The following is a 16,472-nucleotide window of genomic DNA, read 5'->3' as shown; positions in this document are numbered from 1 at the left end:
AACCCATAATTGGCAGGCTTTCCAGAGGCCACATGGATGCATATGGCTCTCCAAGACAATGGCAGTGGCAGTGTAAACCTCACACTGGGAGGTCCAGTTGCTCCCATATCTTTGATTCTTAATGAATATGCATGTCAAAAGTTTCTAACGACTGAAAGGACAGAGGATTGCAGGGCCATGGTCTGCTGCATGGGTGTTGCGTCAGGGCCACACTCCAATGTCTAGAGGATTACTACCTCTCTTGGCAGCCTATGAGGCCGTGAGCAGGATGCCTTTTTCTCAGCCACGTGCATGTTGGTGGTTGAAACTTCTCAAAGGAATGTCTACACTGCCCAGGTAGCTCTTGCATTGCCCAGCATCATGGTCAGCTCCATAGCTGTACATGAGGGCATGACAATGCCCAGGCTGGACTGAGCTAGAGGACCACAGATGCCTGCCTGGATAGTCAGAGGTCGAGGGATGTCCTGCCTGAGACTTGATCATCTATTCATGCCCACTCAGATGGGACAAAGGATGCCTCCAGTGCCAGGAGGGCCCCAGCAGCCCTCAAGAAGGCAGCATCTGGGGGCTGGCAGGTCACTGCACCCAGTCCTGTATAAATCCACACATGTCCACTGAGTGCCCTCCTGTCTGGGCTGTGCTGGAACCTGGGGCTGCCCAGGCAGAGTAGGGCCAGCATCACCCTTCCCAGGTAGGAGGGCAGAAGGAAACCATGCATGACTTCTGACATCCTCCCCAATCCTTGACAGAGGTCGAGTTGGATAACAAACAGTCCTAGACAAGAACAGACAGTTCATTCTTCTCTCAGAGCCCAGGACTGGGGGAAGGGAGGCCAGAAAAACAGTTATTGACCTCAGCTCCCTGACTCCTGTTTGACCCTGGGCAAGTCCTACCCATTCTGGAGGCTTCACAGAGAAGGAGAGGGGAGGACAATGAGGGCCAATTGTGCTTAAACCTAACTCTAACCTTTACCCTAAGAACCCTAACCTCTAACTGTAACCCCCTAACAACCCTAGCGCCAGACCCCTAGACCCTCATCACTGACCCCTAAACTCTAATCCCTGACCCTTTAACCACAACCCTCTACCATGACTCTCCAACGATGACCCATAACCCTAAACCGTGACCGCTGAACCCTCACACTGACTCAGCCCCAGGCCTAAAACCTGGCCTAGTGGGCGCCGAGGGATGACTGAATGAACTCTCAAATAAACCGAGGAATTAAATCTTCCCGACCATGAATTTAGCAATGGTTTCTTAGATTTGACAGTAAAGCATAAGAAATGAAAGAAAAAAATAGATAAATTGGATTTCCTCAAAATTACAAACCTTTGTGCATCAAAAGAGGCTATCCAGAAAGTAAAAAGACAGCCCACAGAATGGAAGACAATATGGGCACATTATATCTCTCATAAGACTCTTTACCTAGAACGTACCCAGGACTTTTCCAACTCATCAACAAAAAGACAAACAATACAATTTTTGAAACAGACAAATAACTTGCATGGACTGCTCTCCAGGCAAGACATACAAATGGTCAACAAGGACATGAAAAGATGTCAAATGTCAAGAGTCATGATGAAAATGCAAATTAAGGCCACAGTGTGATGCCCCTTCACACACACTAGAATAAAAATAAAATTTTAAATAAATTTTAAAATATGTAAATAAAAATAACAAACGTTGGCAACAATGCAGAGAAATTGGAACTCTTAAAAGTTACTTATGGAGATGTACAATGGTGCAGTCTATGTGTACAAACCTTTAGCATTTACTCAAAAATATAAAATATAATTACCATGTGGTTCAACAACTCCACTCCTAGATATATAACAAAAAAATGGAAAACAGGCATTCAAACAAAAACTTGTACACCAGTTATTCATAGCAGCACTGTTCACAATAGCCCAGGGTAGGAAAGATTTAAATGTCCATCAGCAGGTAAACGGATAAGCAAAATAAGGTAGATCCATAAGCTGCATTATTCTGTCATATAAAGGAATACAGTAAAATTATACAGCCGCTGTGGAAAACTGTATGGTGGCTCCTCAAAAACATGGAAAATGTATGATCCCTTGATTCCACTCTGGGGTGTACACCCAGAATATTAGAAAGCAAGGACTGGAACAGATATCTGTACCCCATATTCATAGCAACATTATTCACAATAGCCAAAAGGTGGAAGCAACACAACACATTCTTCAACAGATGAATGGATAAGTACAGTGTAGTATATACGCAATGGAATACGATTCAACCTTTAAAACTAAGGTAATTCTCACACATGCTACAATGTGGATGAACCCTGAAGTCATTATGCTAAGTGAAACCAGCCAGACACAAAAAGGACAAACGTTCTATGATTCCACTAGTATGAGGTATCCAGATAAGTCAAATCCAAAGACAAAGTAGAATAAGGTTGCCAGGGGTTGAGGTGAGTTAGTGTTTAATGGCTACGGTTTCACATGGGGAAAATAAAGTTCTGGAGATGGATGGTGAGGATATTTTTACAACAATGTGAATGTACTTAAGGCCATAGAACTCTATACTTACAAATGGTTTAAATGGGGCTTTCCTCGTGGCACAGTGGTTAAGAATCCGCCTGCCAATTGCAGGACACACGGGTTCAAGCGCTGGTCCTGGAAGATCCTGCATGCCGCAGAGCAACTAAGCTCGTGAGCCACAGCTATTGAGCCCTCGTGCCACAGCTACTGAAACCCGTGCGCCTAGAGCCCGTGCTCCGTAACGAGAGAAGCCACCGCAATGAGGAGCCTGCACACGGCAATGAAGAGTAGCCCCCGCTGGCCGCAACTAGAGAAAGCCTGCGTGTAGCCAAAGAATAGAAAATAATTTTTTTAAAAAGCTTTTAAAAAATGGTTTAAATGGCAAATGTTATGTGTTTTTAATCACAATGGAAAAAATGAATGAAATAATGATCAATGTTACAGTGCGGATAAACAGTGAAAACATCCTAAGTGAAAGAAGCCATACAGAAAAACCACCCAGATCATGCTCATCTTGTACACTTTCAATCCAGCAAGGTTTTTAAAGTGAGGAAAAGCCCTAGTGATGGTTCCAAGAAGAGAAAACTGGATTCGAATAGCAAACTACATTTCCACAAAGCTGGGGCAGCTGGTGAAAGTTGAAGTGGGTCCTCGATAGGATTATAATGTGGAAACCTTAATTATTCCTCACTTTGGGGTTATGTGCTGGTTCCCTGGGAGAGTGGCCCTCCCACTCTCACAGGGTAAAACAAACTGGAGTATTTTGTGAAGATGGAAAACTTTATACTGCTATTTAAAGTCTTTTATACACTTGAAATTTACTAGAAAATAAAGTACTTATCAAAACAACCACGTCATACCACGTCAGAAATACAGACATCAAACTCTGTTATAGAGGCCAAGCCCTACCCAGATCCAGTTCACCCACAGTGGGGATGCTAATCACCCTTGTAGGAGTCCACATACTACAAGAGGCACCATGGGAAGATTATATTCGGAGCCACTATATCTTGGGTGCTGTGGATGACCTGGATGTAGATGAAACAGTGGGATTTCTGAATTCTAGTTCTCCACATTCAACCACCAAAAAACTGTTACAACTAAAAAATGAATTCAGTAAAGCTGCAGTATACAAAAAAAAAGAGAGAAATCAATGCACAAAAATCATTTGTGATTCTATACACTGATAATGAACCATCAGAAAAAGAATTTTAAAGAAATCCCACTTACAGTTGCATCCAAAAAGATAGCTAGGAGTAAATTTAACCAAGGACATGAAGGACCGGCACACTGAAAACTGGAAGACACTGATAGAGGACACTGAACAGACGAAAATAAATGGAGGGGCTTCTCTGGTGGCGCAGTGGTTGAGAGTCCACCTGCCGATGCGGGGGGCACGGGTTCTTGCCCTGGTCCGGGAAGATTCCACGTGCCGCGGAGCAGCTGGTTCCGTGAGCCATGGCCGCTGAGCTTGCGTGTCCAGAGCCTGTGTTCTGCAACGGGAGATGCCACAACAGTGAGAGGACCGCGTACCGCAAAAAAAAAAAAAAAAAAAAAAAAAGAAAAAGAAACAAGCTCAACATCATATACCATTAGGGAATTACAAATTAAAATCATGAGCTATCACAGCACACCTATTAGGACTGCTAAGCTCCAAAAATATGACAATACCAATTGCTAGAGGGTGAGGAACAAAAGGAACTCTCTCTCATACCTGGGGGGATGCATGTGCAGCCACTTTGTAAGACAATTTGGCAGTTTTTTCCAAAGCTAAACAAGTCTCATGTTGGGATCCAACAATCACACTTGCAGTATTTAGGCAACTGCTTTGAAAATCTGTGTCCAAATGAAAAGAAGGATGCAATTATGAAGAGCAGCACTTCCATAATGGCTAAAAACTTGAAGAAATCAGGATATCCTTCAAAAGATGAATGCATAAGCAAATTGGGGTACATTCATGTCAACGCGAGTAAAATACGCCACCCCAAAATATGTCTCTCTGGCATAAGGATTATTGGTCTGCTTTAAAAAAAAGGGCTTCCCTGATGGCTAAGTGGTTAAGAGTCCACCTGCCGATTCAGGGGACACAGGTTCGAGCCCTGGTCCGGGAAGATCCCACATGCCGCAGATCAACTAAGCCTGTGAGCCACAACTACTGAGCCTGCGCTCAAGAGCCCGCGAGCCACAACTACTGAGCCTGTGTGCCACAACTACTGAAGCCCACACGCCTAGAGCCTGTGCTCCGTGACAAGAAAAGCCACCACAATGAGAAGTCCGCACACCGCAATGAAGAGTAGCCCCTGCTCGCCACAACCAGAGAAAAGCCTGCACGCGGCAATGGAGACCCAATGCAGCCAAAAATAATACATTTTTTAAGAAATCTCAGAAAACTGAGATTGCCGTTTTATGAAGGACATTTACAACAGAGAAATCTCCATTTATAAGGGTATGTCCCTCTTTGCACCCAAAATGGAAGGATAATTAAATATTAGGTAACTCTTTTCAATGGGGAAGTCCTGACTTAAATGTGCAAACAGTCATACCCTTGTTTACTGTGCTTTGCATGATAACCTGCCATAACTGGCCTTCCCCCCTTCCCCAGCATCTTTCTTCTGTTTTTAGCTGAAGACAGTATTTAAGGGGATGGTTTTGGTCATTTCAGGGCGTGACTCAGTTTTCCATGGTATCCCCCCTGTATTCAGAAGGTATACATGTTATTAAACTTCGGCTTTTCTCCTGGTAATCTTTTATTACAGGGGCAGGGGGGGCCCTCAACCAAGAACCTAGAAAAGTAGAGGGAAAATTGTTTTTCCTCCCATACACGTGCAGTGGAATACTACTCAGCAGAAAAGAAGGCACCACCAACCTATGGAAAGACATTGATAAATCTTCAGTATATACTGCTAAGTGAAAAACTTCAGTCTGCGGAGGCTGCACACAGTATGACCCCATTGCTGACATTCTGGGAAAGGCAAAGCTACGTAGACGATAAGCAGATCATGGGGTGGGGTGTCTGAAGTAGTCCACATGATACTCTAGGGTGGATACCTGTCACTATGCATTTGTCTAAGCCCACAGATATGCATAGCCCAAGGAGCCAATCATAATCTATTCAAATTTAGTTATTTAGGATGTAGGAATGTTGTAGGATGGAATACAAAATGTCACAGAATCTAACTGTATTAGAAATATATGGAAGCAACTCACTGTAGGGGATGGGATAAAAGGTGCTGACCTAAGTCACATTTGGAAATGAATGGAATCTGTAGACTAAAGGCAAAATGGACTGTATATAAACAGTGGGCTTTATTCTACGAAGTTCTTTCCAAGGTGTAGTAGCTAACAATTCTGAAACCTCTGCACATGTAACCTGGAAAGGAGCAATGCACAGATAAATGGCAGATGGTGGGAGCCAGGGAGCCAGCCACAGCCTTGCTGTGGGAGTGGGAAGTTACAGATAAGCAAGGGGAGAGCCTCTGCCCTCGTAATACTGGATCTGGGCTTCCAGGGAGGATGCTGACTGGCCGGGGGAAACACACAGATCTTCACGCTGGGAAGACCCTGCAGGCACAGGAAGTTCACGCCCCATCTTTCCACCCATACCTGCTGGAAACACTCAGCCCTCCATAATCAGTCAATTGCAGCATTTAAGACATTCTCACCCCCAGGCAGATAAAGGAGCGTGAGGGTCTTGCTTACCCCTAAGCTGTCCCAGAATCCAGGCCCTGGGTGTGGAGCCAGGTTGGGGGTTCCTGGGCCTCTGACCAGCAGGTGAGAGGAGGGAGGAAGACCGGTCCTGAGGACAGAGGTTCCCTCAAGTCTGTGAGCCCAGGAGCCCCGATGGGGCTCATTCCCAGTGCGCACATGGGCGGGGCCTGCAGTGGTTCTCTTCCCCCTGGGCCCTTTGATGAAGCCATGGCAGCACTGGGCCCTGACGTCTCCTGGCGGTGTCTCAAACTCTTACACAGCAGTTTTACAAAGGAACAGGAGAATGGAGCTGAGCCCCTGACGGCCACTCCTTTGTGGCTCTGAGTTGCTTCCACCAGGACCGCAGTCACCTGCACATAGTCCGCTGTGACCTACCTGCCCCCATTGGCCTTTCCCCTCCCTCCCTTTGATGATTCCCGTGACATTTCCAGCCTGGACCCCTCTCTCAGGCCAGACGCCTCTGTCCAGCCACTGCACCCCCATCTCACCTTGGGGGCTAACAGGCCCCTCAGAGGACTGGGCCCACAGCTCCCCACACCCAGGAGCAGCCCCACCTTCCCAGGTTGCCGAGCCCAGGCACCGGGTGTAATCAAGCAGGACCCTATTGGGCCTTCCCAGGACAGACCCCTCCCCCACATGCTCTGCTATAGCTCCTCTCTGAAGTACCTGGATAACAGTATCTGATACACGCTTCCTGAGTTGTTTTACAGATGCTAAAACCACCACCAAGCGGAAGAACTTAACTACTTGATGATCATGAACATGTAGCCCCGGAACTTCTAGCGCCTAAGAATTTATAATGTTAACCGCCTGTTACCTCACCATCAACCAGAGAATTGTGCACCAGCTGATCACATACCCTGCGACGCCCCTCCTTCACCTGGCCTTTAATATTGCTTTACTGAAATCCTTCAGGGAACTTGGGGTTTTAGAGCACAAGCCACCTGGACTCCTTGTATTGGCACTTTTACAATTAAAGCTGCACTTTCCTTCACCACACCAGGTGTCAGTAGACTGGCTTTACTCTACTCGGGCAAGCCGACCCACGTTTTGGTCGGTAACACTGGGGCCTCCCAGGCTCCCACCCTCCTTGTGCCCCAGTGACTCTCATCTGCTCCTCCAGTCTTGTTGCAGCAAAAGTAGAAATGAAGTTTTCCTTCTCCTGAGAACAAGGAAAACAAAGGGAGCAGCGAACAGGCTAGAGAAGAAACATAACCTGGCCTGAAAGTGTTCATCACTCTTTGTTTTACTTTGTCACTAATCTGTAATAACTAGATTTGTACTTTTCAAAGCTAACCTCACTCCCTGACACTATGTAATTTACATTTAGCACACATCACCCCTGACTCTGTGTGAGTTACATCCCCTGCCTCTCACTCCCTAACCTTATTATGTCCAGCACTTACATTCTATATGCCCCTCATAACAAATCACCCCCTATAGTTTTTGCATTTCAGAAACGAGGTCACCGCCGATAAACCAGAGGCAAACGTATGAAATTACCAGACTGTTGGACCCCAATTACCACGCGGCCTGATGCCAGCTATGACTGTTTTGAAATAATGCAAAGGAAAGGAAGAATGCAAGACCTTCACTACTTTTATCGTCATCCTATACCCCAGACTGCGAGAGTCCCACATATAAAATTTTCCCTGATTCTCAAGGAGCTGGGGGGTGCCCAGTTCTTGTGGTGCTAGCCAGCTGTGTCTTCCCTTCTGCCTGGCAGAAACATAAAGCCACCTCTCTCTTCCTCCTAAATCCCTGTCTCCGAATTTCTGTTTGGCCTCGGTGCACAGGGAAGCCGAGATTTTGACAACAGTCTGTGGCCAGTTCCCACACTAATTCCCCTTTATGCCCACAGCCCTGGCCCAAGCCTGATCTTGTGCCTGGTTCCTCCATCAGGCCTGACAAAGCTCCCTGCCTGCACGGTGCGTCTCACATCCCACCGCAACCTGGTCTTTCTGAAGCATAAACGAGACTGACTCTCTCCCGCCTGTAATCCCCCAAATGTTTCCCCACTTTCGCTAGGGTATCTGCCGGGAGAGACATCTGCCAAGGCCCTGAGAGTCTCCGGCATCCCCACTAGGCTGCTGGCTCCTGAGTTCCCTGACAATGAGCACCTCAGCAGGCCGGGAGACACGGCAGAAAACCCCAGAACTGCTCACCTCAGGACTGGGCAGGCACTGCCACAGCCTGATCAGAGAGAGCAGAGAAGGGCTCCCCAGCTGGGACACAAACTCTGCACGAGTGGCCTCTCCTTGAGCCATTACATCAACTCGTGTGACTTGAGGGAAGGAAGGACTGAAGCACACTTGGTTCCTAAGGAGGATGGTATAGGCTCAGTCACGTCCGTCCAAATTCACATGCTGAATCCCTAACCCCCAGGACCCCAGGATGTGGCTGTATTTGGAGATGGGATTTTTAAAGAGGTGATCAAGGTAAAAATGAGGTCACCAGGGTGGATCCTAATCCAATAGGATTGATGTCCTACAAGAAGAGATTAGGACACAGATAGGCACAGGGGGAGACCATGTGAGGACCTGGGGAGAAGATGGCTGTCTAAGCACCAAGGAGAGAGGCCTCAGGAGAAGCCAGCATGCACACACCTTGATCTCCGACAGCATCCAGGACTGGGAGATAGGTCTGTTACCCAAGCTGCCCTGTCTGTGCTATTTGTTACGGCGGTCCTGAGCAGACTCACACGCAGGGTTAACTCAGGGCTCAGACTGGACAGAGCCCACTCTCCATCCCCCTGTACATGGGTTACAGGAACCCCAGGAACTGAGGAGGGGGTCCCTGAGGGGAGGCACAAGATAGAAGATGCTAGGCATTAACATGGCTGCATTCATGTTAAACGTGCCTGAAGTCCAATCACACGAGATGGTTTTGTCCTGTATGTACATCGGCACCTTCAGTCTGAACTGCAGATCTTTGGCTTCACCAGCTCCACTGAGAGCATTAGCTTCACCTGCTGTGGACCGTCTCCTATAGGATTTCCAGAACCACAAAGCACTGAAGCTTCACAGGACCCAATGTCTGTGGGCTACCGTCCAGGTGACCGTCACAACAGGGCTGCGCAGCTGGCCATAAGAACCCATTTCCCTTTTTCCTGTTCACAGTTACCCTGCACCTCCCAGCCTTCCCACCTCTTCCAGCTGGGGCATACTGTCTCCTGTTACCAAGGGAAACAGGTGAAGTTGGTGAGGGCCTTGGCCAGCCTGCATCCTACAATAGAGGGCATGAAGCCCAGCTGTTCACCGCACCCTGCTGGTTGGAGACCTCACCTGGAAGCAGGGAGGAGAAACAAGGGGGCCAGAGCTTGGGACCTGACACTCACCTGCCCTGGACTCTCACAAGAAGGGGACAGACACATCTTGAGCTCCAGCCCAGTTTTGGGAGACACTTTGTTCCAGCAACAAACTTTACCTTAAAACCCAAGGTACTTTACAAACCCCTCCCCAGCTGTCACAGAAAGTCAGGCTTCATCTCATCACACTTTTCTCAAACCCCAGCTCATGCTGAGACCACCACTCAGGTGATGGTGCTTCACAGAAGCCCCTTTAAAAGATCCCTCGAGTTCAGTTCTCCCAGTCCTGCCTTCAGTTTAAGGGAGAAGTTTCCTTGACAAACCTTCTCAGTTTCCTTGACAACCAAGCTTCGCAATCTCCCAAACTCTTCTCCTTCAAACATTCCTATTCTAGGCTGGATGAGCCTAAAGAGACAGTGCTGTCATCACGTGCCAGAAACCGATTCCAAGCCCGTAGTTATTGGTTACATGATGCTATTGATGATGAAATCCAGGAAAGCCCGCTTTCCAATATAACCATTTCTGGACTCGGCACTGGGTCCCTTTCCACGGACAGAGTGGAGTGGCTGTTTCCACGTGCCCCGTGGTAGAAGAGCTCACCTAATGCAGCCAGGACTTCATCCTTTCCAGGTGATTCCAGGGTCCTCACTCTGCCCAGACCCCACCCACATGGCTGCTGTCTGTGCCAGTCTATACGGGACCTTGGCAATCTCCTAAAATGAGGGCTATTTTATACACAGACAATGGGTTGAATGCTGGCCCTGAAAGATGTGTCCCCCCCGGAACACGTGAACAGGACCATATCTGGGAAAAGGGTCTTTCTATATGTAGTTAAGGATCTCGAAGTGAGGTCATCTTGTGTTAGGGTGGCCCTCAATCCAATTGAGAAAGTCCTTATGAGAGACAAAAGAGGAGAAACACAGACACAGAGCAGAAGCCACGTGAAGACAGAGACAGAGACGGGAGGGATGCAGCTGCAAGCCTAGGAATGCCTGGAGCCCCCAAAAGCTGGAAAAGGCAGGAAGAACCCTATCCTGGAGCCTTTGGAGAGACTTCTGTCCTGCAACACCTTGATCTCAGATGTCTGGTCTCCAGGACTGGGGGAGGATGAATTCCTGTTGTTTTGAACAACACAGCTTGTGGTCATTTGTTACAGAAGCCACAGAATGGTCACACAGACCCTGCTCTGTAGGATCCTGGAGTGCGGGCCTCATTAAAGGCCCACAGAGGCTGGGTTACAGAACCCTTAGGGTCAGCATTGGGCCTCAGAAATACTAAAGCAGTGGCTGGACACCAGAATGTTGAGGGGTCAGTCAGAAGCTCATCCCTAAGGGTGCCGGCTGCACACGGCCTCCCCTGGTTTTTACGCCTGTACCTGTTGGGGATAAGTATTTCCATCCTGATTCATGACTTCTGATGTCACCCTTCACGTTGCTAATCAAGAACCCACTAGTTATACAGATGAAACCCTATCAGGGCACTTGCTCCAGTGGTAAACAATTCTGAAGTTGGTCAGAGGTGGGGAATCGTCTCCCATGCAGCCAGCAGCTCCCCCGCAAGTAGTGTCCTCATCGCAAGGCTGGGGGATGGTGCCAAGGCGTCTGTGAGTAAACGTGAGCTGAGCCCCAGGCCAGCTGCTGCTGAACTGTTCCCACCCTTCCCAAGTAAAACACCTGAATGTGTTCAAGGACTTGAAAGCCTAGAGGAAAGGGCTTGGAGTCACACCAGCCACAGCACGCAGGCCGAGTTGGTGCCTGCAGGCCAGCCAGGATGGTCCTGGCCCCGGGCGCTCTTCTGGAAGCTTTCCATTTCCCTGCCTGAGGTACCCCTCCTGTCCCGGCCCCCACTGCGTTTTTCCTTCCTCACCTCTGCCCGCGGAGAAATTCCAGCAGAAGGTATGGGCGACACATCCTCTCCTTTAGGAGGTGGCAGCCCGGCAACTCCTGCAGAAAGTCCAGCAGAGCCCCACTCACACTGGGCCACCAACAGAGCCGTGGCCCCTCACTCCCTCCCAGCAGCCCAGCCCCGAGACTGCTGACGGGGCAGAGAATATGGCGTCAGGCCCAGCTGCAGGGGCTCTTGCTGCCTGGAGCGGTGTTTATATTGACCTCAACGCAGGCACACCTGGGGAGGGCTGGCCGGCAGGGTCAGGCTGCCCAGGTCAGCCAATCCTCACCCCTCAGGGTCTCACAGTTGCATTCTAGCCAAATTCTAGCTCTCACATTCCTGCCCCAGAGCACCTGGGGTCGGGGGCAGCAGACCCAGGCTCTGTTCCAGCAGAAGCTCCCTTTCTGTGAACAGGTCTTCCCCCACTCCCATTATCCTCACTGGAGACCCAGGAGGCCACAGCATCGGGGCACCTCCAGCACCAGGACCCCACCCTAGGGAATCTCTCAAGAGCAGGGACCAGGCCTGCAGGTGGAGGGGAGGAGGGAGCTGGCCTCTTCAGGATCCCCGGGGCTAGGAAACCTCTTACGCAGGAGGGCCTTGGACTCAGCTTAACTGCCACCCAGGGTCTCCTAACCCTCCCCTGGTAGGGGGGGCCCTTCAGATTCCAGGGCCCCAAGATCCTCCCCACCGACTTCTGACCCCAACTGCAGAGTAGGGGACCCCCTCCGCGCCTTCTTTTTTCTTGCTCCCAGAATTCCCTGAAGCTGTTATACTCAGGGCGGGATCAGGGCTGCTCCCTGCAGGGCCAGACCCTGATGTCCGGCCAGACCCCAGCTGGCAAGAAAAAGGAAGCCCCGTCTCCGCTGCTGAAAACACCAGTGTGGGACGTTTCCCGTCCACTTCACCTGGCGGGGAAACGGGCACACTGAAGTGGAGAGTGATGGGGTGGAGGTGGGAAATGCGGGTGCTCGGAGCCTGGAGAGGAGGGTTCCTGAGGGGTTGAGGTCACAGGGTGCAGGAGGGGGCCGGGAGATGGGCAGGGGGACGGGCTGTGCGTGTCCGGAGCACGTGCACCCTCGCTTGGGCCGGCCCCCTGCCCTGAAGGCTGCGTCTAGTAACACAGGGGACCCTGGAAGGGGGTTTGCTGTGTGGCTGGTTCACTAAAGCTGGGTGTCTGTGGGCACATGGGCCCAGCTGCAGTCCCGGTGAACACACTGTTCTCTCCAGAGAAATGAGGTGGACACTCAGTCCCCGGTCTGTGGATGGTCTAGTCCTCTGGGTGTCTTGTCTCTTCTTGGGGGTCACTGGGGCTTTATCCTCACTCCGTGGGGTACAGGAGGGGAGGGATGCACACACCCCGGGCTCACTGTGCCTGGACTCCTGGGGAGGACCTCTCTGGCCCACATGTTCACAGACCTCAGTCACCCCTGCTCGACACTCCCCTCCAGAGACTCGGCAAGAGGACCTGCCCTGTGAAACGGGGCGCCTGGGTCGGGGGGCTTGTGGGTCCCTCCTCAGATGGCCACACTCAGGTCTTGGGGTGGGTGCGGTGGCCTGTGACCACTCACCAAGTCACCACGCTGCTGCGGCTCCTTTCTGGGGCCTGAGATGCCCCAGGGGTGGCTGGGGCAGTGGGGGAGGTTGCTGTGATGGGGAAGTGTGGGACGGAGGTCCTAGGCCCTGGGTCCCTCACCGAGGAGGAGAGGGGGTCATGCCCAGAGGGGGGGAGGCCGGTGACGGTCCTGGGTGTCAGCAAGCACAGCGCCACGCCCCGCAGGCCAGGTGTGGGATTCCTGTGGCCCCAGCACAGAACACCAGATGGGAGGCGGGGTTGGGACAGGGGACGCTTCCTCTCAGGCCTGGAGGCCAAGGTCAAGGTGCTGGGGGCCCACTCCTCCACGGCTTCTGGGGTCAGTCAGTCCCAGGCCACTCCCAGCCCCGTCTCCGTCTCTGCCATGACATCGCCTTCTCCCCCGTGTGTCTGGGTCCAAATGCCCCCCATGAGGACGCCCGCACACTGGTCAGTGACCTCAGCTCACCCCGGGCAGCTCTGTGGTGGCCCATCTGCACACAAAGTCCCATACTGAGGTCCCGGGGAGTCCGTCTTCTGGGGCCTCTTGAGGTGACAATCCTCGTGGTCGACACAGCTCGTGGGGGTGTGTGGGTCCCCCAGGCCGGAATCCAGAAGCCTCATGGAGGATGGGGTGTCCTGAATCAGGGAGGACGGACGGACGGGCAGAGGGGGGAGGGAGGCCGAGGGGCGGTCAGCCCTGCCCTCCAAGGATGGGGAGAGTCTCTAGCAGGCCGGGCCAGAGCTGGCGAGGGGACGCAGTGGTCAGAGGCGGGCGGCCTGGGCTGCAACGTCAGGGTCGCTTAGGGCAACCATAACCCAGCCCCAGCCCTAATGCTGACCCTTCAAAGCACCAACACCAAGCCACATCTAATCAAGTCACACAAATACATCATGAGAAAGAAAAGTACACCAGTATACCTTAGAAATATGAACGCAAGAATCCTCCACAAAATTAGAACAACATGGAGCCAACAGAACATTAAATGGATGATGTCATAAACAAGTATCTCTACACTGGAAATGTCAGGTTGTTCAACATATTAAACCTAAGCAATGTACTGAAGAACTATAAAGAAGTGAAGTCAAAGCACATGATCCTATCAATTATTGCAGGAAAAGCTATAATCAAAATCCAGTGCTATTTCATGATACAAGCACTCAAGAAAGTAGGAATAAAAGGAAGTTTGTTCAATATGAAAAAGAGTAGTATACAAAGCCACAGCAAACACCATGCTCAATGTTAAAAACTGAAAGATTCACTCCTGAAATCAGGAACAAGGCCAGGAAGCTGGCCTCCACCGCTGATAATAGCATACTGGAAGTTCTACCCAGAGTTTTGAGGGAAGAAACCAAAGGCATCCATATGTGAATGGAAAAATTAAAACTGTGTCTATTCACAGAACACAGATCACACCATCTTAAATATAAAACTTCCTATAACAACAAAAATTATTTGACTAATCAGTAATTCAGCAAAGTTATAGAAAAAATATCAGTTCACAAAAATCTATCTTATACATATATACTAGCAATAAACAATCTGAAAAAGAACTTATGAAAACAATTCCATTTTAAATAATGTCAACATTAATATTTAGGAATATATTTGATCAAGATACAAGACTTGCTTTTCTGTATGTAAAGCTGTCTGTACGTTTGAAATTACTGGAGAGTCAAGTACTTTTCAAAACACCATGTCAAAACCATGCCAGAAAGGCAGAGGAAACATCAAACTTCCATACAGAGGCCAAGCCTTACCCAGATCCAGTTCACCCCAAGTCCACATGTCATTTAGAGGCACTGTGGAAAGACTTATTAGGACTTCCCAATATAAAGGACTTCCCTTTCTTCCCTGTTGTGGATGACCTGGATGTGGTAGAAACAGTGGGATTTTGGAAGTTCAATTTTCCACACCATTCCACCAAAAAAACTTGATAGAAATAATAAATGAATTCAGTAAAGATGCAAAATCAGTACACACAGCTCAACTGCATTTCTAAACACTAATAATGAACCATCAGAAAGAGAAAAACAAACCCTATTTACAACTGCATCAAAAAGAACAAAATACCAAGGAATAAATTTAACCTAGGATGTGAAAGACCTGAAAACTTTAAGACACTCATGAAGACATTGAAGAAGACGCAAGTCGGTGGAAAGACTCCCCGTGCTCATGGAATGTAATAATTACTGATGCTAAAATGTCCGTTCTACTCAAAGCGGTGCACACAGGGAAGGCAGGCCGTCCTGAAATTCCAATGGTGTTTTTCACAGAAATGGAGCAAATCCTCCTGAGATGTGTGTGGAGCCACAAAGGACCCCGAAGAGCCAAGGCGACCCTGAGAAAGGAGAACGGGCCGCAGGCATCTCCCTCCCTGACTTCACACTTCATCACGAAGCTACAGTCCCCAAAACAGTGCGGAACTGGCTCAAAACAGGCGCACAGACCAGAGCGACGGGACGGAGAGCCCAGAACACATCCTGCACGGTGGGGGGGGGGGGGGGGGGGGCCGTTAAGTTACGACAAGGGGGCCAAGGACACACCAAGCGGAAGGGCAGCCCCACGGTAAACGGTGCGGGGAAGACTGCACACCCCATAACCCACGCGGCTCCACCGCACACCAGCCTGACCAAACACCCAGCTTTGCACACCAAGGCCTTCCTGGGTCGCATGAAGACGGACCCCCGCAGCCGTCAGTCGCCCCCAGGAGGCTTCTCCCCACTGTTCCTCACTGTCTCCTCACCTGTTCCTCCGGCGTCGCCTGCGTCCTCAGGAAACCCAGCTCCCGTCAGCGTGGACGCAGCCCCACGTTGTCCTGAAGCCGAAACCACAGCGAGTCCTTGAGGAGACCGAGCGCCCGTCAGCAGCCAAAACCCGGCGGTGCCTGAGGAGACACAACTCCCCTCAGCTGCGCTCAGAGCGCGTTCCGCAAAGAACGCGCATGCCCTGTGGGTCACAGAGGCGGGATCAGCGCCACCCTGTGGTCGGTGCGGGAAGTGCAGGCCGCCCCTCCCTCACGGGTCACTGGAGACAGAGACCCTACTGGCAGAACTGCTGAACCCATTAAATTGTGGAAATCAAACAAATGAGGACAATATCCCATAGCTTCTCTAAAGTAGTTAATGAACAATGAATTGGAAACCAGATGGAATAAAATGAATGTAGACACGAGCTTTACAACTTACACCAAATTCACACAAAATGATTCAGAGACAAGTTTGAAATGCAAAACTATTCAAAATTATAGGAGAACACATAAAAGAAAATTGATATGAGCTTGGGCTTGGTCATGCCCATCACAAGATTTGTGGTTTTAACGCACAACACAAAAAAACAGTCCAGAAAGAAAAACAAGGGATTCTGTGGACTTTATAAAATTAAAGGTTTCTACTGTGTGATAAACCTCATTCAGAAAATCGAAAGACAACACACACTGGGGGGAAAAAACTGCAAACATATCTAATAAAGAATTTGTCTCAAAATATACAA

At 49.8% G+C, this 16,472-nt stretch overlaps 1 long non-coding RNA gene across 1 annotated transcript in view; it reads right to left on the bottom strand.

Moving 5' to 3' along the window:
* The window catches only part of LOC132417591 (uncharacterized), a 31,498-nt gene extending 15,634 nt beyond the window's left edge, over positions 1-15,864 (bottom strand). Inside the window, exon 1 of the long non-coding RNA XR_009517879.1 lies at positions 15,727-15,864. This is a non-coding gene — a long non-coding RNA (uncharacterized lncRNA). The remainder of the gene's footprint in view (positions 1-15,726) is intronic.
* Positions 15,865-16,472: the final 608 nt, after the last annotated feature.

This window comes from Delphinus delphis, chromosome 21 (genome assembly GCF_949987515.2).
Source record: "Delphinus delphis chromosome 21, mDelDel1.2, whole genome shotgun sequence".
Lineage (NCBI taxonomy): Eukaryota > Metazoa > Chordata > Mammalia > Artiodactyla > Delphinidae > Delphinus > Delphinus delphis.
Note: the sequence above shows the minus strand (reverse complement) of the source record. Positions and strands in the feature narration are given on the sequence as shown.